Raw genomic sequence first — 27,398 nt, forward strand, 5'->3', positions numbered from 1 at the left:
TCTTTCAAGTATCATTTATAGAATTGCGAGTAGCAAAACTCGGATAGGATTTCAAGACAAACTTCGAGTTACTCACTTGAATTGCAATTGCAATTGTGATATAACGAAATCAAATTGATTATTAAATCTATGTCTTAAACTGTATTATTTTAAAGATAAGAGGGAAATTATCGATTTCGTTTTGTTTATTAATAAAATAAAATTAAAAGGTAAATTTTTGAGAGAAAATGTTGGTAATTATTCGGATTAACGGACGTTATGCCGATGACTTTGACCTTGATATATATTGTCAACATCATGATCCTGGGTGACCTTCAAAAGGTTTCAATCAGACGCTGTTTGTTTATTAACAAATAAATTTAAAAAAATAATATCTTATTTCTATCATATATAATATTAAAAACTACTCTGTATTTCTTGCTTAGGGGCGTTCAACTTTCCACGCAAAGAGAGATCCACCCCACTTCCTCCCTCAGCCAAGAGACGACCGATTTTTTCCTAAACAGGCAGGGAGGTGAAGTGGACCTCGCTTCGCGTGGAAAGTCGTACATTCCTATGCAGGAGAAAGGTAGGGTTGGACTTCTCTTTGTATGGAAAGTCATATGCCTGTCAATATATAGCAGAAATAAGACATTATTTTTTAAACTTTATTTGTTACTATCTTTTGAACGAATAGCGACCACTACCATTTGAAGATCACTCAGAGTTATGACCTTGATGACATGTATCAAGGTCAAGGTCAACGCCGCAATGTCCGTTAATCTGAATAATTACCAAAATGTTTCTTTCTTCTGAAGGAAACGTTTTATATCAAATTTTTTAACATCGGATTGAGCGCGGAATACTAAATGAGTTATCATGTATAGTATATGTTTTCTGTTAAAATGTAGTACGCAAATGTTATTATGGCGCTTTTTACATCGAAATATTTGAAATAAATTGCAACTGAAATTACATTTTTCTTGTTACATTTATTTATACAGGCAATGTATGCTATTTTTCTGTTCTACATTTTCTATGCTTTCCATTAAAATCTTACTTATTGAAACTGTATATTTAATTCTCAACATAAGCGAATGCCTTAATGTATCATATGAATAGAAACGAGGCAAGTACTTTTTAAAACGTAAAAAATGTAAAACAATAGATTTAATATGAGACTAGTTTTAATATAAAAGCAAATGAATATTTGACATTTCGTGCGGATATAATATCTCGGTTTAACAATTATTCTTTTTTTATTCGAACTTTGTACTTTGAAATTTCACGAGTAAACATTAAGTATATACACTTCTCATGTGTATAAAGTGTATCACGTTTTATATAAATTGCTTATTACAGAAATTATATACTTTTATGTTTGCCGCTAAGCGGTTTCAAGCAGGTTTATCAAGCTCTTGGTGCGGTCTAATTCTATTTTAATTCATTTCATTTATTTATGCATTTCGTATTATAATATAATACCAAATATTTGATTCCACATCAGGTGAGATAGGTGGTAAAATCAACGATACGAAACGATAGATTATGATTTTTTAAACAGAAATATTAAATATTTCGTATATATATATATATATATATATTCGACACGCTGGAGTTGGAGAAAAAAAGCATATGATGAGCATATGATGATTTGATACATTGAACATGGAATTTTACGTGATATTTTATATCGCGTAACTTTCAAATTTTTTTATAAAAATTTACATAAAGCAATTATATTAATGAAATATATCGGAATATACGTAGAACATGTCTGACAAAAACAGTAAAGAGTCAAATGCGTTAAGTGGTTTTTGAGGTATCGAAACGCTTAGCCAAATCATTCGCATATTTTTCCAATCATTCCCATTCGTTTTTGCTGTACGCGATTTCAATATTCCAGACGTGATTTTATGCTCGCACCACGATGATATAAATACGAAAAGTTCGCGCCCTGTATTTTGCAAAATTTGATCATGTGTGGCTATTTTTAACGAAACACTTCTTTTATGCCTGGCGTGTAACATGCACTTTATTCCAAACTGATGCGCTTTAAACTATTATAACGCACTTTTTACATATTACGCTGTGCTTAACTAAGTCGCAATTAACCTTTCTGGTTTTGAATTATGAAACGCCTTACCGAGCCGCCGAATAAAAACGCTGAATAATTTTCCGTCCGCTGCAGTACCTTACTAAGCATAATTTTTACAGCATAGCGTATATGTACATGCACAGAGAAATGCAGTTGCTCGGTCATTTCTTACGCGAGTTTTCCACCATCTTCGTTGAAATTACCATTTCTACGTCAACACGCGCGTTTTTTTGTAGTCCCGAACTCGCCTTTCACGCACACGGTCGACGTAATATAATTTCCGCGACATAAATGCAAAAGTCAGCGGATTACTTATACAAGTTTCAGCACTCCAAAGGGTTAACATTTACTTTGTGTCCATTCTCTAAAAACAGTCCATGATTATTTAATAATATATATGAATTATCTTACTGAAATGGAAAATATATCGCGATGTTGAGATAAATTACATTACGCACGGATGAAAGTTTACGCATCTTAGTTCTGTGATAAAACGCTACGAAAGGCAACCTCTGTTATCATTTGAGAAAAGGATCTTTTATCTAACTTGCCATCTGTCAGCTATTTCACTTTTACAAAAATTAATTTATCTTTAAAATCACTTTAATCTTATTCAATTAATCTCTTGAAAACCTTTTGAATCAGTTATACCTATATTGTCCTTAACTTATTAATTAAAAAGAGATAATGGAATACTAATAGCATAATTTACTCTTTATTATACGCATCTATCTATATCACATTTTTCTTTACATTCAAATAGTTAACAAACTAACATGCACAATATGAATAATAAAACAATAGAAAACTGTAGCTTTTGTACAGTTTTGCTTTTTAAAGACCTTACTTTATTGCTTTAAATTTTAAGAATATTTTTAACAGTTATCCATATTTATTTGGAATGTATGAACTATTCAACCAACGTACCATTAGCGCAATCATTTTCTGATATTAACCATTTATTTTGCAAATGATCCAAATCACAGAATAGTATACGTGTAACATATATATATAACATACATACATATGGAGTGAGTACAAAAAGTATTCGTACAGAGAAAATATTTTTTTAAAAACTTTATTTTTAAAAAGTAAATGTTATCCAGCGAGGAATGAATCATCGAATTGATGTCGAATCGATATAAATTCGACGATTTTAACACCAATTTGACATCGATTCGACGTTTAATTAACGATCATTTCTTGTTAGATAATTAATAATCTATTCATAAAGAATAAAATAGACTGTATGTTTCTTAAAATTATATAATACCACAATAATGTATATTAATTATACAAAATATATCATCCGAAAAATAAGCGAAAATTAAAAATTGTATTGTTTGAATGCTGAAAAAGTATTTGTACAGACGAGAAATTTAGTTTGTAAAATTAGGAATACATGCGAATCTATTTTATATTAGAACAGAATGTATTCATTGTATAAAATTGCTAATTAATGTTTATTTTCTACAAATAAGGCTTTTTTTATAATAAATTTCCTTGTACGAATACTTTATGCTCTCACTATAGATGATTATACGTGTTTAATGATTATATGTTCTAAAGAAAGATATTAGCGTTTGATAAACACGTTAAGCTGCATTTTATCCTAGAAATTATTGTTACGTAAACTGGGAGGATAAGCCTTGTTCACAATATTCGGATACGCGAGATACGGAGGGGATCGCTATTTTTCTCTTTTTTTCTTTTCTTAGTCTAACATTTACTATCTACCCCGACTGTGTACGAAGATTGGCTTTCCATCGGCAACCTATATGCTATGTTCTCTACAGAAGCTGTAACAAAACTGAAAGTGGTGAAGTGACAAGTTTCTCCGATAACTGATAAATGAAAAGGTGAAATCGGGATACTCCATTACGGGAAAATTTTCCTAACAATTCCAACTTTTTTCCTCTCATCGTAAAATTCAACTTCTTATTAGTTATTATTATTTACGTAATTAAAATATTCAATGTGTATGTAAACAACAAATTTATTACGACAAGTAACAAATTTATTTGAAGAATCATGAATTTTATCTGTCTTCGTCACTCTGTAACCTAGCAAAAGTAAGATAATTGAATCTTGTTTTGCATAGCCAATTAACATTGCAAAGTTAAATTACAAAACGTCGTAATTACTATTTTATAGCATTATAGCCGGTCTTGAAGCAAAGCGTCAAAAGCGGTGTTAAAGTAAAAGGAAGGGCAAAGAAGTTCTAGAATAATTACTATTATGCTTTCTCTGTCCAATATATCTTTAGGTCTTTTATTCTTGCAAAATATCGCATCATACGAAAATGTATGAAAAACACTATAGTATACGTTACATTGTAGATTTTTCCAGAGTTGGGAACGTTATCTTAAAAAAAATAACGCGTTATCGCTACCGTTACTTGAAAAAGTAATGAATCGTCACTTTTTCGTTACTTTTCAGGAAATTGTTGAGTTAGCTCCCTCACACGTTGATAAAATTAGGCTTATTCGACGCGTTTTTGCACAAAAAAACGACCGAATCTGGCAGAAATAATCGTCGAATATTTGTATACTTACATAAGCATTAAAAAAATTTTAAGTGTTTCGCTCATTTATTGTAACGACTCAACTTGAATAACTAAAAGTACACTTTTAGAGACACAAAAACAAAACATCTTTTAGCTAGCAATATCGAAATATGATCCAATCCGACCCATCCAATAAAAATTAAAATAACGATAAAAGTAACGACTGAATCGTTATTGTTACTGCAAAAATATAACGACATTATAGTTGCCGTTAAAGAGAGAAAAAAGTAACGATCGTTACTGAAAAAAGTAACGAAAAAAGTAACGCGTTACTTCTCAACTCTAGATTTTCCTTATAATATTTTCGTATACGGTATTTTTCAAGACTAAGGCCTCTAGCTTCCATTGCATTCGTGATACCTATAATCGATCGGATTACAAGCAGAATTAGTTAATTTGCGTCGCCGTTAATTTGTGTTGCTACAAGCGACTGCTTTGCAACATCATAATGATATTTAAACTGACAAAATTCTTTTTTGGTAGATTTATGTAAAAAGTATTACAATGTGTGTGTGTGTCTATATAATCGTAAATATTCACCAATATACAGGGTGTCTCAAAATAATAGCCAAATATTTCATGGACAGATAGAGCGGACCAAACTGAGTCGAAAAGTCCTCTACCATTTTGCAATTTTCGCAATAGTTAACAAGATTTACTAAAAATTACCGAAAATTGGTCTTCAATAATTTTTTATTCAAATACTATCAACTTTACAGAAAAACTGTAAGAAACAAAAATTATTTATTTTCTTCTCATAACATTCTAAGAATTTTTTCAGAATATTTTATCAACTTTTTAGTATTATATTTTCTTATTTTTACAAAAACATAAAAAAAATACGTTATTAAAAAATTCTGAAAAAATTCTTAGAATTTTATGAGAAGAAAATAAATAATTTTTATCTGTTGTTGTTTTTCTGTAAAGTTGACAGTAATTGAGTAAAAAATTATTCAAGACTAATATTTTGCAATTTTTAGTAATTAATATCTTGTTAACTATTGCGAAAATTGCAAAATGGTAAAGGACTTTTCGACTCAGTTTAGTCCGCTCTACCTGCCCATGAAATATTTGGCGATTATTTTGAGACATCCTGTACAATAAGTCTCCAGAAAAACCGAGGACAATTGTCAGATGCAGAGAAATTATTTGTATAAAAAAATATCACATGCGAACATATAAGAAACTAATATATTTCTTTAAACATTTCTTAAATATCTTGAGATATAAACTTATTAGCTTAATATAACAAATAAAAGAAGTTTTATTAACTTACTATTAAGTTTTTATTTTATGAAAAACGTTTTATTAACATAAAGATGTTAGCGTATTAATAATAAACAATGTTTATTAGTGACAATCTTGTGTTTCGCGGGAATGCCAAGCATTCCAAGAATGGATTTGAACACGGAGAAAACCCGCGAAACACAAGATTGTCATATAGGAAACACCCGTGAAAGCCTCAAGAATATTAATGTTTATTAGTATATTATATACAATAAATTTTTCAAAACAATTAAAAAGTTTGATAACAAACTTTTTGTCCGTAAAATTCTTTTCGAGCACCACTGTGCGGCGGGTCGATATTTCAAATTAATTGAAAGCGCTTCCCAGTTAGCACCTAGCATAGAGCTATCGACAAGATAGCATGCCAATTTATCCATCTCATCGAAAAGGTACGACTTCGCGCTTAAGTCAGAATGCGCTGATGAATATCGGGTTCGAATAGTTATTAATCGAACGAAGCAACGTTGCGCTAACGGCCAATATCGATATAGGTATCGATTAAATAGCTTTTCGATAAAGTGTCAATTAGACTTCCACACGCCAAATATTTCTTATTAACGATCTACACTTTGTCTTCTGATCAACTATTTTCTATGATTTTACATTTGTTGCGAAACAGCTGCAAATTATTCATTAAGATAAATCTATCGCTTTTTTTTTAAAGTTACTGAAATATTTTTTTAATATATTCTCTTGTAAAATTTTTATTCTAGTTTCATTTAATAATTCAAAATTAATTTTATTATTTGATTTACGCTATTGCACCCATATTATAAAAAATTATGTTATATAATATATTTAAAAAATATATAATTACACTACTATATATACAACTTTTTAAATTATTCTTCCGCTGGACTTTTTGTAAAAATAGTCAGTTAAAATGGAATTTAATAAATTATGTACTAAATTAAGTTTATACCATTGTTCTTAATTTTAATGGAATAAATGTGAAATTAGCGTTTTCCCGAAATTTGTATTGTAATTGAATATAGTGAGACTAAGCATCCCACTTAAGCCTTACGCATTATCATACTAATATCGCCCCAAGCCAACGTCAGTTATCAACTTGTAGTTGTATTTACTGAGAGTCCCTATACCGGATGCCTAGGGCAGGACTAAATTATGTACCGGGCAATACGTTAATGTCTTTCGCATAGCGCATATAGAAAATGCGATCTTAAATTTTATGCTAATAAGCGGTGCGCAATATTAACATATTCATAATATCTATATTAGCGCGCATCATGCATATCTAAAGAAAACGTACAATACAATCTCTTAAGTATTGCACCAATTAATTCGAGTCACGCGACCAAACCGTGTTTAAGGGCTGACTTCCTGTTTAAACTATCTATCTCCTGTTAAGGTGAAATCTAATATCCTCCTCGTCTAATGACCAGAACTGAATACGGTATCAATCACTCTAGAATTATTAAATTATATTCAAATTTTCACGTGCGCACTAAGCTACGGAAGCTTCGCGTAACTAATGGTTCATATTAGGTTATCATCGTATTAGGTTATCATTACGTACGTTGTGAGAATATGATGTGCGTCAGTAAATTCTATTATATGCAATTAGACCAAGAGATATAATGGACTGTGTAACAGAAATCCTCATTCTCTTATATACGCTCTATATATTTCCTGTTTAAAAATCTCGTATATAGTGTGTGTGTCTATGTATACAGTGATCCACTTAAACAGACTATCTGAAATATCTCGCTTATTTTTGATGATATAAAAAAATGTTTCAAATGAAAGTAGAAGAGTTTCGTACGAGAGGACGTACCTTAATACTTTCATGAACAGAATAATGAGATGAATCAGTTGGTGGAAAGAAAACATAATTGCTTATTTTAAAAAAATTATCCATTTTGCATACATTCTTTTTTAAAGCAATTATGTGTTTTCTATATACCAACTGATTCATCTCATATTCTGTTCATAAAAGTATTAAGATACAATTATCAAAAAGTTAATAGTTTACGAGTTGTTTAATATTCTATGTCAATATGTGCCAGAATAAAATGTAAAATATCTCGTCAACTATTGGTTTTTTTGATATCACTGCCTTAATACTTTTATATGCAGAATAATTAGAGGAATCATGTTGTGTAAAAAAATCATACAATTCATTATTGGTTTTTTTGATATCACTGCCTTAATACTTTTATATGCAGAATAATTAGAGGAATCATATTGTGTAAAAAAATTATACAATTCGATTTAAAGAAGTGTACATAACCTTCATATCTTTTTGACGCCTCCACCTAGAAAAAAACAACGTAACCAAAATATGTCCTCCTCAAAACCCTTCTACTTTTATTTAAAACATTCTTTATATCATAAAAAATAAGCGAGATGTTTCAGATGATCGATTTAAGTGGACCATCCTGTGTATGTATATATATATATATGAGATTTAAAGAAGTGTAGGTAACCTTCATATCTTTTTGACGCCTCCACGTAGAAAAAAACAACGTAATAACCAAAATACATCCTCCTCAAAACCCTTCTACTTTTATTTAAAACATTATTTATATCATCAAAAACAAGCGAGATGTTTCAGATGATCGATTTAAGTGGACCATCCTGTGTATGTATATATATATATATGTGTGTGTGTGTGTATATATTTTCCATCAAAGGCAGTTCGCTATGTAATATCCTAATATCCACATTTGGCATTTGCCCAAATTGGATGAATAAAGACCTGGGACCTAAATCGGAAACTAAATTAAATTTACAGAATATATTAATCTTTGACAAGATACACACACCCCCACCCTCTCTCTCTCTCTCTCTCTCTCTCTCTCTCTCTCTCTCTCTCTCTCTCTGATGTTAGGGATGTACAATTAATTAATGGATTTAAGGATATGCTATTTAATACTTAATGCGAATCTCTCTTGATGAATGACTGTCGCTAGACTTTTATTAGACTTTTATTGGTTTGCTTAAGATGGATACACAATAGCCGTTAAAATCATTCTTTAATTATTAATCTACTGCAATATTTCAATGTTAAATTGTAATATTTCAATGTTCTTGTATGAATATAAGCGTATTTAATTTTTCACTACTAAATTTCAGAAACACATATATTAACTTAATTTAAATGAATATATTTGTGTAGATATTCTTATCTTTCTTGCTTATATCTATTGTTTTATTTTATTTTTCTATTTTATTTTTATGTATATGTATTATATATCTGTAATAAATTAGTACTAATGTATATTGTGCACCTGAGGGGATGTTATCCCAGGGCGCTTTAATAAATTTACGCTTTTTCTCTCTCTCTCTCTCTCTCTCTCCTCTCCCTAATTGTGAAAAATTGTTGATATGGAACTCCAGCAATGTAAGAAATAACCTTTAGAGAATCCTAGAATCTCATAAAACAACCATCCTCTCCCCACAGACAACTAGGTAAATGTTCGGACTCCTTATTCGTTTTTTCGATCGTTAAACGAACGACTGGAATAGATAAATTGGTATGTTTGTAAAACCACCATGTGTTCACCTCACGTAAAAACATGTTTTCGATTAATCATTCAATATTATACGTATAATCTCCTTTTATATAAGAATATACGTCGAAAAATATCATTTTCAATATTTAGCAATTAATATTAAAAACATTGTGTATTTTTTAAGATAGCTGAAAATATGTTTGTATAAAGGACCAAAGACCATAGATTAAAATCCATAAACACAAATCGCCATAAGTAATATAACAGTTCGATAGCCAATAATTATATTTTTTTTATTATACACGCGAGACCATCGAGCACGAGAGAGTTAAGCGAATTTTTCGCGTCACATTCGGCTGGTCACTGACCAGGTACAGCAGATAAATTGGTAGATTTGCGAATCACAGTTTGTGTAGAATGGATAGATTCTCGTGGGACATTTGTAGGAGTGTTGGTTGGTAGGGACTGGCATATACGCAACGGAGAGGACAGGACCGAAAAGAAAGGTGGATATACCCCCGTAAATTCTAGCATTTTTACCGTCGACCTATGTACACGTCCCCGTCATTCGATTCATCCGGCATCGTACCTTTTTCCCGTGGCCAACGGTATTCTCCACTTTTGGATTCGACCCGCTTCGATGCCCTCGAAGGCGCTGCCGGATAAAATGTATGTACACGTTGTACCTACGATACGCACGACGAGAATAACGTTAGAACGAGAGAATTCACCGTTCAATCAATACGTCGATAAAAATATAAAAACAAGAGTAATATTAATGTTTTATTCGGTTATAATGCTTATTTTTATATATTCCTATATATGTTATAGAATAGCGCTTTAAATTATTATTTTTTTTTTTTTGATATATTATGCAAATGTGAAAATTATATATCTATAAATATTTGATAAAATTTTCCGATCGAGCAGTAATTATTAAAACCATATAATAATTAAAATTTCCAACATATATATTTTATACTTACATTTTCTTTAATTTAAAACAATAATTAAAAATTAATGGATTGGCTATTATATGTGTAGTTGAAAGGTAGACTTTTCGTGCAATTGTTACGGATTATATGTATTAATCTGCACATTAATTTAATATATAATACTTCAATAATCATATAATACTCCAGCGTTTTTTCAATGTTTCGAAAATTTTACAAACCAGTATTAAAAAATTGCGTGTTTTATACAAAGCGCTAATTTTTTAAACAAAAACGTTCGCGATATTAAAATAAATTACACAAAGTTATATATCTCTGTGGCAAACGTCATTACGTTACTCACACGTTCATTGCATGCGTCAAGGGAGATATAATATTAATTTGAAACTAACAAAATTGCATCGTTCAGTACAGGGCTCCTTCCTCCAGTGATTCATTTCCCAAACATTCAATAAAATGCTCTAATTTTTTGATGGAACGCGATACAAGCAATATGAGCATTTCAGAGCGGTTTTAATTGTTTATATTTCAAACACACGTCTTCCTGTATGCAGATACATAAACTATACCAGCCAAATTTACGCGTTATTGTTGCTGTTAATTGAACGTTCCACTCGATTCTCATTCATTAAATTTGAATCGAATCGATTAATATTAAAAGATCCGAAACGGCGTAATGCAGTATTTGGCATGATTGCAGGCTTGTATCGATTGTTTACCTTTTTTTAAAATTTCCATACTGTTTTTGTAAAATTTTAGTTAACAAATTGCAATAATAAAATTTCAGAAATTCTAAATAGTCTCTTGGTACAATTTTCCAATATGATCTATAATTCACGATTTCGAGAATATAACTTTTTTCTTTTTTTATTTAAACTTATTCTGTTATTTAATTTAAAATCATCATTATTTTTAACATTAAATTATTATTTTACATAATAATTTATTTAACGAAAGAATTGATAGTTTAACAGTCAAATCATAAATTTGTAGGTATGTAATATATTTATTGATAACAGTTACGCGTGCGCATGATTAATTATCTTAGACTATTAATTTACTCTGAATTAAGAAGTGGAATTAAATAATAAGTTAAAAAAAATTATTATCTTAGAAATATCCAGGTTTCTTTCAAGTCATCTCTCGAGAAATATTTTGTGTACCTCATAGTTTAATTGGCTAAAAGATTATTATGTCAATTGGCGAAATAGTTTAAATTTTGCCAAGATTAAATGTGCTTTTTCAAAGTAAACTTCATATACTTATAATGAGAAATTATCGAGACTTTTTAAAAATCAGAAACTGCCGTATCGATCTTTAAGATCAAACGTTCTCAATGCTTTAAGTTTAACATCTTTCATCTCAAATTATTCTTTAAGCGTAGCCATTATCGTCAATTCTTTCACTTATTATAAATGTTCGCGCGAAAATATGCATATCTAATATCATAACTCAATCTTGATGAATGTAATGCTTTCAAGGGCAATTGATGCTTTCTTATCAAAGTTCAATGCAGCGAGTGCTTGCGGAAATCTCGGAAATTCTTGCGAAAGTTCCGGCATTTGGCGCGATTTAAGTTCACCGCGAATCGTGTAACTGACGAAAGAATTAATGATCCTTTTGGAAGCGCCAGCGAGAATATATCATCTCAATTCGTCGTCATGAACGAGCATGGAAATTCATCTGTGAAAAGTTTCCCTGCTTTATCTCATCAAACGACCGAAAAAAAGAGAGGGTAGCCAAGGAGGTCGACGAAGGGTATACGTCGGATTTAATCTCGTGTGTTCGTTCGTGTGCCCCTAACGATAAATTTATCATCCTCGAGTAAAACGAGACACGCCGCACAGCCAACCTGTATAAATGCAAATCACGATCGCGGAATGTTTTACCGTTTTCTATCTTTTCGGCTCCGTGGTTCGGAGCGAGTTTAATTGCAGTAAATGTACGATTCTCTCTCTCTCTCTCTCTCTCTCTCTCTCTCTCTCTGCCTCTTTCTCTTTCAGAGTCTCTTAATTATTATAATAAGATTCACCTTGATCGAACTTCCACTTTGCACTTCATTGCACGGCATTATAAACCTTTTTAACGAAGTATACATATATATACTTTAGGAAGTTGTAGTTAATGTAGATTAACGTATTTAACGATAAAGTATCTTTGAAATGCATGAAGTGTTTACGGTTACATAAAATATTCTAGAATTCTGCCCGTTTCTTTTCAGATCTTTGCACCTACAAAGAAAAGTAAAAAACACGCGTCATTACACGTTGCGTAAATGCAGTTCGCGAAAATACCAGGAAAAAGCCTCGCAATTTCAGAAGTTATTTATGTAAATGCATTTCACGATTCCAGTTGCCAAACTTATCTTCGCTCTAAACTACTTAAGCGTTGATCTTATTACTCCAATAAGCGGAGACTGCCAGTAAGACAGCGTTGTAAAGTACTTTTGAGGCTAATCAGTTAGTGCCTCGGTAAAATGGTAATAAGATAAATCGTAGCGAGCTATAAATAAATTGTTCAATTATTGAACACTTAGGTATTCAGTTCCTTCCAATTATAAAATGATTTATAAAGGTTTCGTTTAAATCGTAGTCATAATTATAATCCTTTCCAGACACTACGGAAATGAATAATCTGTATTATACATATTAGTCTCCGTTTCTCTTATGGGAATGTCAATTATAGTTTGTCGCCCAAATTAAATTTCGCATTTAACAATGATATAGCAATGTACAGTCACCTTTAAAAGTTTATCACGTCGAAGAAGAATAATAATGCGTTTATGCAGCAATATATGTCGAGCGCAAAAGTTTATATAAATCTCATAAATGCAAGTGGCCAATAACTATGCAAGAGTCAATGCGATTTAGCGTGGTTCTTATCGAGATGAGATCTACGACGTCAGCTGGAGAGATTGATTTTATCCAGCAGAGCCACTTTCCAGTTCGTGGCTTTTGTCCTCGCTTTTCCCACATCGTATTTGCACCGTGTCTCCACGCGATACATCGTCGTTTAATAAGAAATGGAAATTTCAACAATTGAATTATCGTCTGCAGCAGGATTTCCATTTAACTCTGGTCGAGTAGCTAGATGACATTAAAATGAATCGCGCGGCAAATAATGGGCTTATACGACTCAACAAATTTGCCTCCAATCGTTAAGCATCCCTAGCGTCCTTGTCCAGAAGCGTCAATATACTTGAACGATGCGGGCAACTGATTCAAAGTACAGAACGGTTAACCGACGTCAACGTCGAAATGTTAACAGTTTCTATTTACACGGATAGCGCAACGAACCCGTCCGTCCATCATTTAAGTTCACGCCCTATACATGTTATTAAAGTTGATCCTTCTTTGGAACAGTCCGCTTTCAATAGATCAATAGCAAATTTTTGACGAAATCCATCCATGTCCCCAACAAAAACATTAAATACGTTAGATTTATAGCTAAAGATGCCGTTATTTAAATTCTGTTGTCCGCTTATGCGCGTAAGATAAAGAAAAGAATAAGATTTTTTGCTATCTTTTTGTATTCTGAAAATGTAATTTATTAAATATCATTTATTTTTAATTGTCTATCTCTCGTCATCTATATCATTTATTTTCAGTCATTTTAAATTTAGTCATCTATATCTTGATACAACAATTGTTAATAGTTTCCAACATTATTTCTTTGTTGTTATTTATTATTATTGATTACATTAATCGTTGAATAATTATATATATACAGTTACAAATTTTACATACATATATATATATATATAAACATATACAAAAAAATTATTATCATTACTTTAACGCGATAAACCAAACGAAGAAAAGGATGGATGGAAATAAAACGCGGCAGTCCTTATAGAGCACGCAAACGAATGCGCGAACACGCCGGAAGGGGCTCGAGTCGATTTTTGTTAGAGCAGCTCGACGATCTTCCTCTTCCAGCAATTTGACTTTCAAATTTCCTCTACCGCGGAAAAATGTACTCTTCGCCGCGCCGTTGCTACTGCTCGAGAGCATCTTCGAGGGACTACTACCTTACCGTTCACCGTCGTCGCAACCCTCCCTGCGACGTCAGGCAAGCGGGCATAAAAATGATAGCTACGACGGGAACCGTCGGTTGCACGGAGATTGATTTGCAACACTCGGTTCAGAGCGGAAAATCGCTATCATCTCGTACCTTCCGGGCAACCGCAAGGTAGAATCACATTTTTGAATATGGTCGCGCTTCATCTCGCTGTTTTAACCGCAAATCATATCCACTCGATGTAATATGAGGTGTGCTATGAGGTGTAAACTCAGCTAAGATTTATGAACTTGAAATACGTTGAGATTTCATTTAGTTAATAGAGTGTGGAATTGAAAAGTATGCGACGTAAAATTTGAGATTGTATTTAATCTGAAGGGTAGCTTCAATAAATAAAAAAGAAAGTTTATATATTTATGTACACTCCTTTGATAGCATCTATCAATTTTTTTGACTATATCATTACCAAATAGATGATGAATTTATATATAATTATGGTATTGTTATTTTTGTCTCAGTTTATGATTGCATTTCAAGTCCGACAGTAGGCGGAGCGCAGTTTATATAACTGTAATATACATAAAAATGTATAATTTAGACTTTATATAAAAATATTATAAAGTACCAGGATTTAGTTTCGACCGTATAGGTTATTTAATATATTTTTTTTAATGATAAATGCACGGTTAGGCAATTTAATCCTACTGATCTGTTTACATTTATGATCACAATATGTTTAAAAAGCTCTAAAGAATAAAAAATAAAAATTTTCGTACAAAAAAGATTTTATATTCATAAACGAACTCATCAAATATCAGAGATTAGAGTTTTTCCATAAGTAAAACATAAAATGTGTTAGAGAAATATTAAGAAAATAAATTACATTTTGGGTCAAATAGATTCGAACAGATCAGTAGGATTAATAAAGAATCGACCAACACACAAAGAAAAGAGAGATAAGAAGTAGACATAGAGAGATAGATTCCCCGAGGAGTAGTATACAGGTTTTTTTTTCATTACTTCCGAACAATCCATATCGTAAGCAAGTACATGCTCTGATTGCGAAAACGGAAGTCGCGCACGAGAGCGAGCGGGGATAGTCCGGGTAAATATTGATTGAAACGGCTGAAAAACAATCTATATGCATGGGGTGCATTTGTATATACCACGTGATGCGAAGGTATGATTTGGACAAAAAATACAGAAGTATTTAGATGTCATTCCCCGATTCGATAAAGAGAACAACCTATCGTTCTCCAAGGCACAAGAGACTTGTCGTTTCCCAACTCCACGTGATTAACTGCGGTTGAGAAGAGTGTGCAATTCGACGCTTGTAGTCACGCGATGACCGCATATTTATGCGGCATGTTCAGGCGAAATGGTGTAAAACGCGTTGAATTATATGCGGCATTCGCGATAGAAGAATGATTAGATGGGGCAAAACTAATAGACGATAAAGTGCCGCGATCAACAGTTACAAGGGAGAATTCAGTTAAAATGTATGCAATCGATCGGGCATGGCGTAAACCGCGCCACTTCGTACCAAAACTTTCAAATAGTCGTGAATTTTGTTTCTAAAGGTGCAAATTTATTCCTCAACCTGGGATATAGATGCGAGTCTAAATAACAGCAACTACGGGTAATAAATCGCGAAATCGAGATTATGAGATTTTCACGATTTAGACGATTCATTATCATTCCACCCTGTTTATCTTTTGGTTTATAATGTAATAAAATAACGTAAAATATAACAAAAATAAAGGTATATTAATTTATATAATATTTATCGTGACGAGAAATCTGTACGTATAGAAAAGAACGGTTTTGTCAAAGTATCTAAAAATTTAACTAAATCTTAAAATAATTTTTTATACACGCCCCAGTGAGAAATGACAATGAAATCGACGTCGAATCGACGTCGATTTGACGTCAATTCGATGATTTCGATGTCGAATCGACATCGATTCGACGTCGATTTCATTGTCATTTCTCACTGGGGCTCGTCTAAAATGCCTAACTCTCTATACGTATCGGTTATTGCGAGGAATATTGCTAACGTCTCGGATGGTCTAAAGTCCATTCTACTCAGAACGCAGATCGCAGATCGCAAGTGAAACGTATTTCCGATTGTATAATAGGTCGCAGACCTATAATACGTAGGACACAAGACGTAGGACGCGAAAGTTGAAGTTCACCCAACTTTCTGCGTCCTGCATTCAGCGTCCTACAATCATATCATAATTAAAATACGTTAGTTTCTACACTGTTAAATTTTATAGAGTCAAATTAATTTAATGTGAGTCGCCACTGTTTCTACTCAGTAATATCGTTATTTTTTACTAAAACAATGGTTATGTTTGACACTATACAGTATCAATTTAACATTATATAGTGTCAAATTTAATTGTCATTTTAGTAAAAAATAACGATATATTTAATAGGAGCAGTGGCGACTCACATTAGGTTAAATTTGATACTATAGATTTAACAGTGTAGTTTTGCGATCTGCGACCTGTGTTCTGCGTCTTAAGCCCATTCTACAATTGCATAAGTGTAGTTGTAAATAGTTGTAGTTGTAAGAATTGATCAATCACTGTCGAATATGAGAAGAATATTCAACCGTGATTGGTCAATTCTTACAACTACAATTACTTACAACTACGCTTACGTAATTGTAGAATAGGCTTTATGTAGAATGAGCTTAAAGACTTAGGACGACCACTCGCACAGAATGCAAGAGATCCGGGTCCGACTCCCGGTCGAGGCAATATTTTTCGCGATAAGTTTATTACAGTTTTTTAAGATTAAATTTGGGAAATTTAGGGGAATTATTAATATTTCAGATTGATATTACGTTGAAAGTTCGACAACCATATCGGCACATAATTATAATTTCTGAAATTAATTCATTTAATATGAATATATATAATAGTTCAACATCTTAACATTCAGACTGTAGTGGAGCTTCGTATTTAAAGTAATGTTTCTAACATAAACGGTCTTATTTTCAATCTTATTATTGAAAATAATTTTGTTGCATTATCAAAATAATTGTACAGGACGCTCAAGCTAATTGTTAGAATGTTAAAATCTTTTGCAGCATTGCCCATCATATTATGAGCATAATTATTTTGATAGTCCAACAAAATTATTTTCAAATCTGTATACTCGTATATGTATGTGTGTGTGTGTGTGTGTGTGTGTGTGTGTGTATCCAGTTAAATTTTTAAATACAGCGAAAACATCTTTTTCACGTACGTAGTACCTATATATTTAATCGAGTGTAATATTTTCTACCTCTTTTTCTTCAACTGTTCATTTTATTTTCCTCATTTTTCTTAGACCAACACAAACTATCGGCAAGAAATATTCCCAGTTAAAAATACAAGAGTAAAACTGGACTTCCATCTGCCGTTAGTGGTTTCCGATGTAGGAAGTAGGCGAGTCACTTGAACCGTGCGCTTTTATGCGACACTCTTGTTCTTCTCGTGGATGGTATAGATCGGACCAGCGTGCTCCGTCAACGCCACCGAGGAATGCAGAAACTCCGACATTACTGACGCGGTACGGTGCAGCGGACGCGTTCACCGTGTTTATCGTCGCTGACCGAGAAGAATGAGAAACGCGCGATATTCGCCTTGTCGTCCTCGCGTCCAAAGTTTTTCCATTATATGTGAAAGCTGTGTATCCGGGGAAGCGTAACGCCGCGCCGCCTCACGACGGACAAGATCGCGCTGGATGCTGGATGCTGGATCGCAGTGGATGCCCACCCGGGCGAATGAACCGATCGCGGAAGCGATACTGCACTACATAGAGAAATGGAAGGCCGCTGTCTGACAGCAGCTGGTACGTGGGAAAAGTTACAATCGTGGATTATGAAATACATCGCGCGAATTAATGTCGCACGTTACGTTATCCCCAATCTCGACACGTCGCAGCGATATTTCAGCATTGCTCGTGAATATCTACTTCGCCAAACGGCACTTCCACGACTCGAGGCGTCTTTTTCTCGCTGTGTCGTTAGTTGCATTGTGTTTATTGCTGCGTCGGAAGAACGTGCTGATGACGATTAATTTTATTTTTATTTACGCGATTAACACGGAGTGTCCTAGGAATCATATTCTCGTGATAAGAACTTCTGACAAATCTAAAAAAAAGAAAATATTCTCTCGCGAATTACTAAAAGCTTCGTGCGAGAAAGAGAGATATTTTTTTTAATATTCATTATACGAAAGATTTTATTCAGAAAAAATTAATTTTTTTGCCTTAGGTATACTTTTTCAAAGACCAGATTATCTTGACTTTTCGCTTACAATTGCATAGAGTTCAGAAACTATTTATATATATGTCTTCACTTTGAAACAAGCGTCGTTCTTCATGGCTTGACACGAATCCAACATTTCCATTGAGGAGAAATATGGCTACGTGTACACAATATATATAGATAGACAACATGTATTATGATGACGTGCGGAAAGTAGAAATCGTCAGATATACGAACAATATACTCCGTATTTTTTGTTCCTTTCAATTTTTTTTCATTGCGCGACGACGGAGTAAACGATTTCCCGACACGTACGCAACAATATTCGCTGGCTTCGTCCTATTTTTCCACATTTTGATACGTGTCAGCTCGTCCTGCGGACGATGGACCGATCGCTACGTGTAGCAGGGAGGAAAAAAGGCAACGCAACACAAACGATAAAAGGGAGAGGAAGCTGCAGGCAACGGCGGACTTCAATAAGTATCCGGAGTTCGCTGTAATAACCTTTGCAACAAAATGATCAAATTGCAAGTATAACGTATCATGATTATTAACACCGGATTACGTGATTAAATATAAGATTTTACGCTTTAACATCATAACGAAGAATTAAATTCTCTCTATTAATTAATTCTCGTTTTATTAAGAAGAATAATAATCTTGTTTCTGCGTTTACTCAAATTATGTCAGTATCGTTGGAACGAGAATATTGTATTGTTTCTGTCGCCAGTTTATGAATAATCATGACAAGAGGTGCTTTCCATTTTACAATTTTGCTGAATGTTACGATTATTCATATCAGCTAGGGGCGGAAATAATAAATAACAACTGTAAAATGTACCTAAAGTTTCCTGCAAAGTTTAATATATAGAATGTCCCAAAACTACCGGATATTCTATCAATGAAAGATTGTTTTTAGCTAATTTGCGATCGATTCTTCCTTTCCGGAAATGTCAAAGGATGTCATCATTTATTACAACTTTTCGATATTTTTTCACTGTACATATACTAAAACTATATTTTAAAATTTTATTAAAATAAATTCCATTTTCAATTTAATTACAAAATTTTATCGCGCGCGTTTATTTACATTATATTTCTGAAATTCTTGAAAGAACCTTTCCTCTTTAATTACTTGTAACTTTGAAATTAATGATGTCTTGACATTTTTGTTAAAAAGAAATAAACTTAGGTTGATCAAAGAATTCCATTCTATTAAAAGAATTTTTTTATTTCTATTAAATTTCTATTAAACCCGAAAGAAGAGATTGAAATTAAAAATCTCTATATTATGGAATATCAAAAAGTATTTAGTATATTTTCAATATTTAGGGAAAAGCATGCATTTTCAATAAATGAATATTCTATTAAAATTAACCGTATTCTATTAAAATTAAGCATTTCTAGGTTTATTCAACCTATTATCCAGGTAAATTAGACGCGGATATCCAACTAATACCTATGTAGTTATCTGAATTGACTAGAGAGATTACGGAACTGAGGTATCTAAAATATTGGCACCTAATCGGAGATTTTCTTTGGTACCGTTTCCGCTTTACGATAACGATATTAAATTGTTTATATTTTTTATTTAAAATCCTTTTTTTTTTAATAATTAATATGTATTATCCAAAATTTACAAATGTTACAACATATATTTTATAAAAATAATTATTAATTTATTTGATATTAATGAAGATATTAATTTCTTTCAAGTACTCTTCTTATTTTTCAAATTTTTCTAGCCCTCAAACTACTTTTGATGTCTGATTCGATATCAAAAATAAAATATTCAAATAAAGTATCAACTCATGTGCCAACTTCACACGCGTACTTTTGCCGCTTCAGTGTCGAAGCGAGGAATTTCCTAAAAGATAGAGATCCAGCCGATCTAGGGCAAAGATCGTCGTGACCGATAAAAGGGTACGAAAGGGTAGAAAATAGGTGAGATTCGAGACGCTTGGTTTTTCATTGTAACTGTCGTTGCAGTTGCGACGTAATCGAATCGAAACTATAATAACTTTGTCCCGAGCGCGGTACCTGGCGGTAAACTCGATTTATCTCCGAGAGGAGCGACGACAGTCAAAGTCGGACGGTGTGAGTGACGAAGAAGGACCGAGGAGAAGCAAGTAGTCTGTGTGCTAAAAGACGATCGATAGCCACGCGGCGGACCGATTCTCCAGTATTTCCCTATCCTTTCATAGTTACGGCCTCGTAAGGGCATGGAAACGTCTCCCGTTTTATAGCTTATAAAACGGGCGGTCGACGGAGCCTGGTATTTCTTCAGGAGGAAAAGGCAAGAGGGAGGAACAGATTTGCCTGTCATTTGCTGTTAATGTCTCGCGAGGCGTTTACGTCATTTGGTCCGGCATCAAATGTGATGGAAGATTGAAAGACATTGATCGATATATTATTACCACGTAAAAGGAGGCACGATCAAAATTTCCACGAGTACGACCAAACACTGTGGCAAGCAAAAATGTGACAAAGATTAATTTTCAATTACTTTCTGAATTTATGTCTTTTTATTGAAACAATTTTTACTCCGAAGTAATAATTCAATTTTCAACCTGTGGTCGAGAAAAAGTATGTAGATCCTGATTTATGTTACGTATTGTACTGGCGTATATTCGGGTCGATAAAATTATCTCTCATTATTTACATTTCCTCATTGTTCTTCGGTGAGCGTGCAAGAGAATATTTCTTGCCAACTAAATTTAAACGTTTTATTATCATAAATATCTGAGTACAGTATTTTATGTACATACAACATATCGTAAGAAATATATATTGATGTGATAGAATACACGACTTTGGTTAGAGGTCGTCTGTTAGATAGGAAGTTAAATTATGTATACGGGATATTGACAGTCACTTTCTATCGGACGTATTTCGCGATGAATTCCATCTTTAGAGAAAATTTAATGGAAGGGAAAGAACGAGGAATTAAGTTTGAAGAATTCAGACGGACTCTAACACAGACTCTTCATTATACTCTCCGCTTTAATTAGGAATTTCATTATCGAGAAATTTGACGTAAAAAATTAAAAAGCAGCGTGCAAGGTTATCACCTGCCGGTCTTTGCAGCCACCTCGCGGTCTTCAAATATTTTCATTATAGATTTATCGTAAAATCTATTTTTCTCACTACATTTACGGGGAAAAAATGAACATTTCGTGATAAATTAAAAAGAAATCGACGCGATGCGACGTTTAGGTCAGTCGGGAAGAATACCTTGACATCGTCGAGTAATATATGCCCGATGCTAACCGCCAAGAGGGCTATCCGACAAGAGGGCTAGAGAAGAAGTCAACGAATGGCCGAAGAGATATGATCGTCCGATAAAAAGTTTCGCCGGGGACGATGGGTTTCCATCTCGTCGCGTAAAAAAGGTGCGCTATTCAATAAAAGCGGAATAATTAACGCCGTCGTAGCACGTGTGTCCGGTGATAAATCTCTAAGTTATATTGGCTTCCGGGAACTATGCGGATGCTCAAACGGAGTTTAACTTTAACGATTAACGCGCCAACGTGACTATTCGCTTTCGACCGAATGAGATTGGGATCGAGTCGTCAAGCTCGCGAGAAGGGTATAATTATTACGTGTGACTTATGGCAAACACAGGGAAGAACGTAAACGGATTATGTAATCAAGGTTATTTGACTTGATGCTACAAGTGCTTTGAAGTATTCTCCAATTGGTCAATTAGTAAAATTCTTTCTTCCGTACACAGAGAAAATTTTATATTAAGTTTTAATACAATTTTAAATTACGCTTTACTATGTCTTGTATTTTCGATGGACTCTCACAACATGATTCCGACTTAACTTTTACTATGGTAATACTAATTTTTATCACATAAATATAGTAATTATTTTATTAAGCCATATTCTAACATGAAAACAGTTAATTTTTACTATGGTACGCAAACAAAATTTGCTAGGTATATTTGATTTTGTAATAAAAAATTTTTACTATGAAAAAGTGTAAAAATTACGTTATATTATTGTCTTTAAAAAAATAACTGTAGCATTTAAACTTATAATTTACATGAAGACCGCAGCTACTATCACATTATAGTAATTTTAAATATAAAATTTTCTCCGTGTATAATTGGTTGATCAAATACTTCAAAACATTTATTTTATAGCGTTAAGTGAATTGCATTTCAAATAATATTGCAAAATGACAAATGCGGAAATAGCGTCCACGTAAACTCGGGCGACAATAATATTATATTTTGCAATCAAAATTCGTAGATCACTTGCGTCATATATTTGTTGTGAGATATTTGTTTTATTGTGATCTTATTTCATTATTCATTTAATTTAAAGATATATCAATATTGATCTGTTTTTGTATGAAAATATATCTCTAATTGTATCAAAAGGATATCATAGGATTTAATTATATGGTAGATATAATTATTACTCCTCGTATATTTGATCCCACAAATATTATTCGCTGAAAGGTTTCGTGCATAGATACAGCATCGGGGAATTACTCTGTATGAGGAGAGCCTAAGCAGAGATGCTGTACTACGGAAAGTATACAAACTCCGAGCTATCACGTCGCATGTCATTACCCCATCCAGTTAGCGATGAGCAGCGTATGATTAACGGGGCGATAATCCTGTTTAGAAATTCTTTGGTAGTTTGTGAGCGCGTAATTACTGATTTTAATGAGCTTGGTATAAGTGACTAAAGACTAAAGCTTCCTTTGAAGGCTTGAAGCATGCTTCTGCATTCTCATCCTCTCCATGCCTGTTTCCCATAAACAGAGACAGTCTCGTTTCTTTCGCTACAACAAATGTATCGTGATACGCGCGCGAATATTATTTTTATACGATATTATTTTTATCTTGCTATGTAACTGGGAAATCGTATTCCCAAAAGAAGCGAGAGACTGTGAAAAACCGGTCGAGATCTATAGATTCATGTATCGGGTCTTTATCGGAATAATAGCTTTTCTTTTTCGGGACGTTAGAACAGCTTTCTTGTTCGGATAGAACGAAAAAAGTTGATCACGAAAGTGGAAATGGAAATTTATAATTAAATTTATAATGTCTAAATTTCTCGCGCAAATCGTTTAATTCAAATTGTATTAAACCCTCGTATTATTTCTTCTAATACTGCTGCAAACGTGGTCACATGCTAAAAGAAATATTACCGCAACGAGTATCTAACATACTTGACGTGACTTTTATGAACGTGGCAGAAGTTTGGGTTTGGCAGTACTCCGGACTGGTTTCCGTTGCTTATACGTTCACTCTCCTCCATCGTGAAACTTAACAGGTACTCGTCTGCAAGCTCGACATGTTATATATGTACTTGAAATTGTGTATTGAATGCTTGTGCAAGCAAACAACGGCAGCGACGCGACGTTATTAATTAAGTAAGTGGAATATGAGAAAAACGACTGGTTTTAATATTTACACGGAAAATAAGCAAACTTCAAACAAACTCTTAAATGATACAGTAAAAATTAACAAACAAAAATAAATAAATAATTCAGTCGTATCAGATTGCTTCTTGCCACAGCGCAACGATCAAAAATATTCAATTTCCCTTAATGTACGTTTTTAATTTCATAACGGGAGATCCTATCTTTTGTTTCTCCCGCAATTGAAAAATAACCGAGTTTAACAAAAATAAAGTAATAAATCAATAAAGGAGTGTAAAGCCAAAGTGAGAGCCGATGCAGTTGTACGTGTGTAATCAAAAATAATATATATGTCAATCACCAATTACAGACGTTTCGACCATAGGATTAGGTCATCTTCAGGGTGACAATAAGTCATCGGAATCAAAATTGATGCGCTGTAAAACAATAAGGCTACTGCTGTCAGTGAATCATCGTTAGGCTGTTGTCCAAAATTAAAAACTTCATTATCGTCTGTTGTACTTATTGTTAGCTGGATACCCAAACAAAAATTCAGTCATTTAACTAAAATTGTTTCGCATTACGTTTCGCATTACGCAGTGTTTATAAGTATGAAAGTTAAACGAAATAAATACTACCGTAATCTCGACACGATACAAATTTATATCTTATAAAACGTGGAAACAAATGAATACCAACATAAGATCGACTTTACAAATTTATAATTTATAAAAGAATAAGAATTCAGTCATTTAAATTGTACTCAGCATAACAATGATCTGTTATAACGCGATGTAATTACATTACGTTATAACGGATCATCATTATGCTGAGTACAATTTAAATGACTAAATTCTTGTTTGGAAATCCAGCTAAATACAACAGACGATAATGAAGTTTTTAATTTTGGACAACAGCCTAACGATGACAGCATTAGCCTTATTGTTTTACAACGCATCAATTTTGATTCCGATGACTTATTGTTACCCTGAAGATGACCTAATCCTATGATCGAAACGTCTGTAATTGGTGATTGACATATACAGTGAGAGCAAAAAGTATTCGTACAAGGAAATTTATAAAAAAAGTCTTATTTGTAAAAAATAAACATTAATTAGCAATTTTATACAATGAATATATTCTGTTCTAACATAAACAAACGAGCTTCGCATGTATTCCTGATTTTAGAAGCTAAATTTCTCATCTGATATGAATACTTTTTGAGCATTCAAACAATATAATTTTTAATTTTTGCTTATTTTTCAGATGATATATTTTGTATAATTGATACACATCTTTTTAGTATATATAATTTTAGGAAACAATCTATTTTATTCTTTATGAATAAATTGTTAATTATTCAATAAGAAATGATTGTCAATTAAACGTCGAATCGACGTTAAATTGATATTAAAATTATCGTATTTATATCGATTCGACATCAATTCGATGACTCATTTCTCGCTTGATAATATTTATTTTGTAAAAATAAAGTTTTTTTAAAAAATATTTTCTCTTACGAAAATATTTCCTTTTACGAATACTTTTTGCACTCACTGTACATTATTTTTTATTATACACGTACTACTGTATCGGCTCTCTTTGGCTTTACACTCCTTTATTGATTTAATCTTTGGAGCCTTTTTTAATTTTAATTGTTAATTTCAATTAAAATAAAGTATATACTTACAAAAGTAAACAAATATAGTCTATAATAAATACAGTCTAGTGTATGCGAATGTGAATTATTCTGTTAAGTATAAAAACGAAAATTACTTGCAAATATGACAGTGGCACATAATATATACGAAAATCAGTAATACATTGCACCAATAATTATTATTAATTGCGCAATAAGCTAAATAGTCTCTAATATTATTTCAATAAACAAGCAATTGGCATTAAAATATTGTTATTTGCCGGAGTAATCCCTCAAATATGATAAGGCTTAATGGCCGATTAACTCACCATTAACAAACACGCGGCTACAAATTGTACGCGTACACACAACATGCCTTGCTAATTACTCCAAATTAAGATGCATTCGTGACAGGGTAGAAAGCAGCTTCATGCTCGCCGGAATAGCGAAACGTATAACGTGATCACTTTTGGCTGTCCTTCCTGTCTCTCTTTAGAGCCATGGCGCATAGCGATCGATATCAGGAAATTAGGTGGCCAGAATACAACGTCGGAAATTAAGTTCAAACCTTCCTAAAGTACAAATCTAAATAAACCGAGTAATTATTTTTAGACATTAGAAAAGTTTATCATGCAGCGAGATTCTTGTTAAATAATTACATATTTCTTAAATGTGACAACCCTATAAAATTATCTTTTATAGTAATAATAATAATTTTACTAACAATAAGTTATTAAAAATAGAAATTACTATTTCCGACAATTTCACAACACAATGTTGACTTTTTTCTATACATAACTTAGCTGCTGTATAATTGTGAATTAACTAGCTTTATGTTTTAAGTCAAACGACGAGATATGCTCTTCATCTCCATTGCAAAATGAGACGTATACTTAGCAGGGCTACGTCCATTTCATAGACTCTCGCACTCTAGCTTTATATACGTCATAAACGAAACGTCTCATCTAGTGAAATCTTGAAAGGAAATGAACATTCAGGGTAAGGGCTGTGCTTTTAACCAAGAAGATAATTTATCCTAACGATTGCACGTAGCACACACATACACACACACATATGGAACGACATCTAGAATTCATTGTCAACTGTGTAATCAATCGCACACTAAATTGTATGTTTCTTACTTCAATTTACTTTAACAAACGCAAATAAATTCCGTAGCAATTTACATAGTTGAAGAGAAATTTACTAGGAAATGCAAATGTACATTCAAGTGAACATCTGTTCACTTGTATGACTTTTCTCATGAAATCCATTTTGATAGTTTCTATCCAGAATATCTTATTTCGAAATTCTGTATGTACATGTATATGTGTATAAGATAATTAAAAATTTTTTGCTCCGAGTATACTTAAACGAATTTTTGCTCCATGATTATTTATTTGACACTTTAAACACTTAGGGTCTGAGCACAAGAATTGTCGTAACACTTACTTAGACTTAAGTTGTAGACATAAGTAACGCACAAGCTTTCACGTATGATGTACAACTTATTGCCATGTCTCCAAGAGACGGCAATAAGTTGTACGTCATACGCCAAAACTTGTGCGTTACTTACGTCTGTATTACAATTCTTGTGTTCAGACCCTTACTTGTGTATTTATATTACTTGCGTTAGTTAAACAAAAGAAAAAGCAAAAATTCCGACAAATTAAGTAGAGTAAAAGCAGGGGATGTGAAATAGGCTGTTAATATATGGAATAATGGCTTATTTTC

General features: G+C 32.7%; 1 long non-coding RNA gene across 1 annotated transcript; it reads right to left on the reverse strand.

Annotated features, from left to right (window-relative positions):
* Positions 1-6,611: 6,611 nt before the first annotated feature.
* LOC108764365 (uncharacterized) lies at positions 6,612-27,203 on the reverse strand. Its single transcript, XR_001940270.1, has 3 exons — positions 27,079-27,203; positions 17,023-17,030; positions 6,612-6,622 (listed from the first exon to the last, which is right to left on the reverse strand). It is a non-coding gene; the product is annotated as an uncharacterized LOC108764365 (long non-coding RNA).
* Positions 27,204-27,398: the final 195 nt, after the last annotated feature.

The sequence above is a fragment of the Trachymyrmex cornetzi genome, unplaced genomic scaffold (assembly GCF_001594075.2).
Source record: "Trachymyrmex cornetzi isolate Tcor2-1 unplaced genomic scaffold, Tcor1.1 scaffold416, whole genome shotgun sequence".
NCBI lineage: Eukaryota > Metazoa > Arthropoda > Insecta > Hymenoptera > Formicidae > Trachymyrmex > Trachymyrmex cornetzi.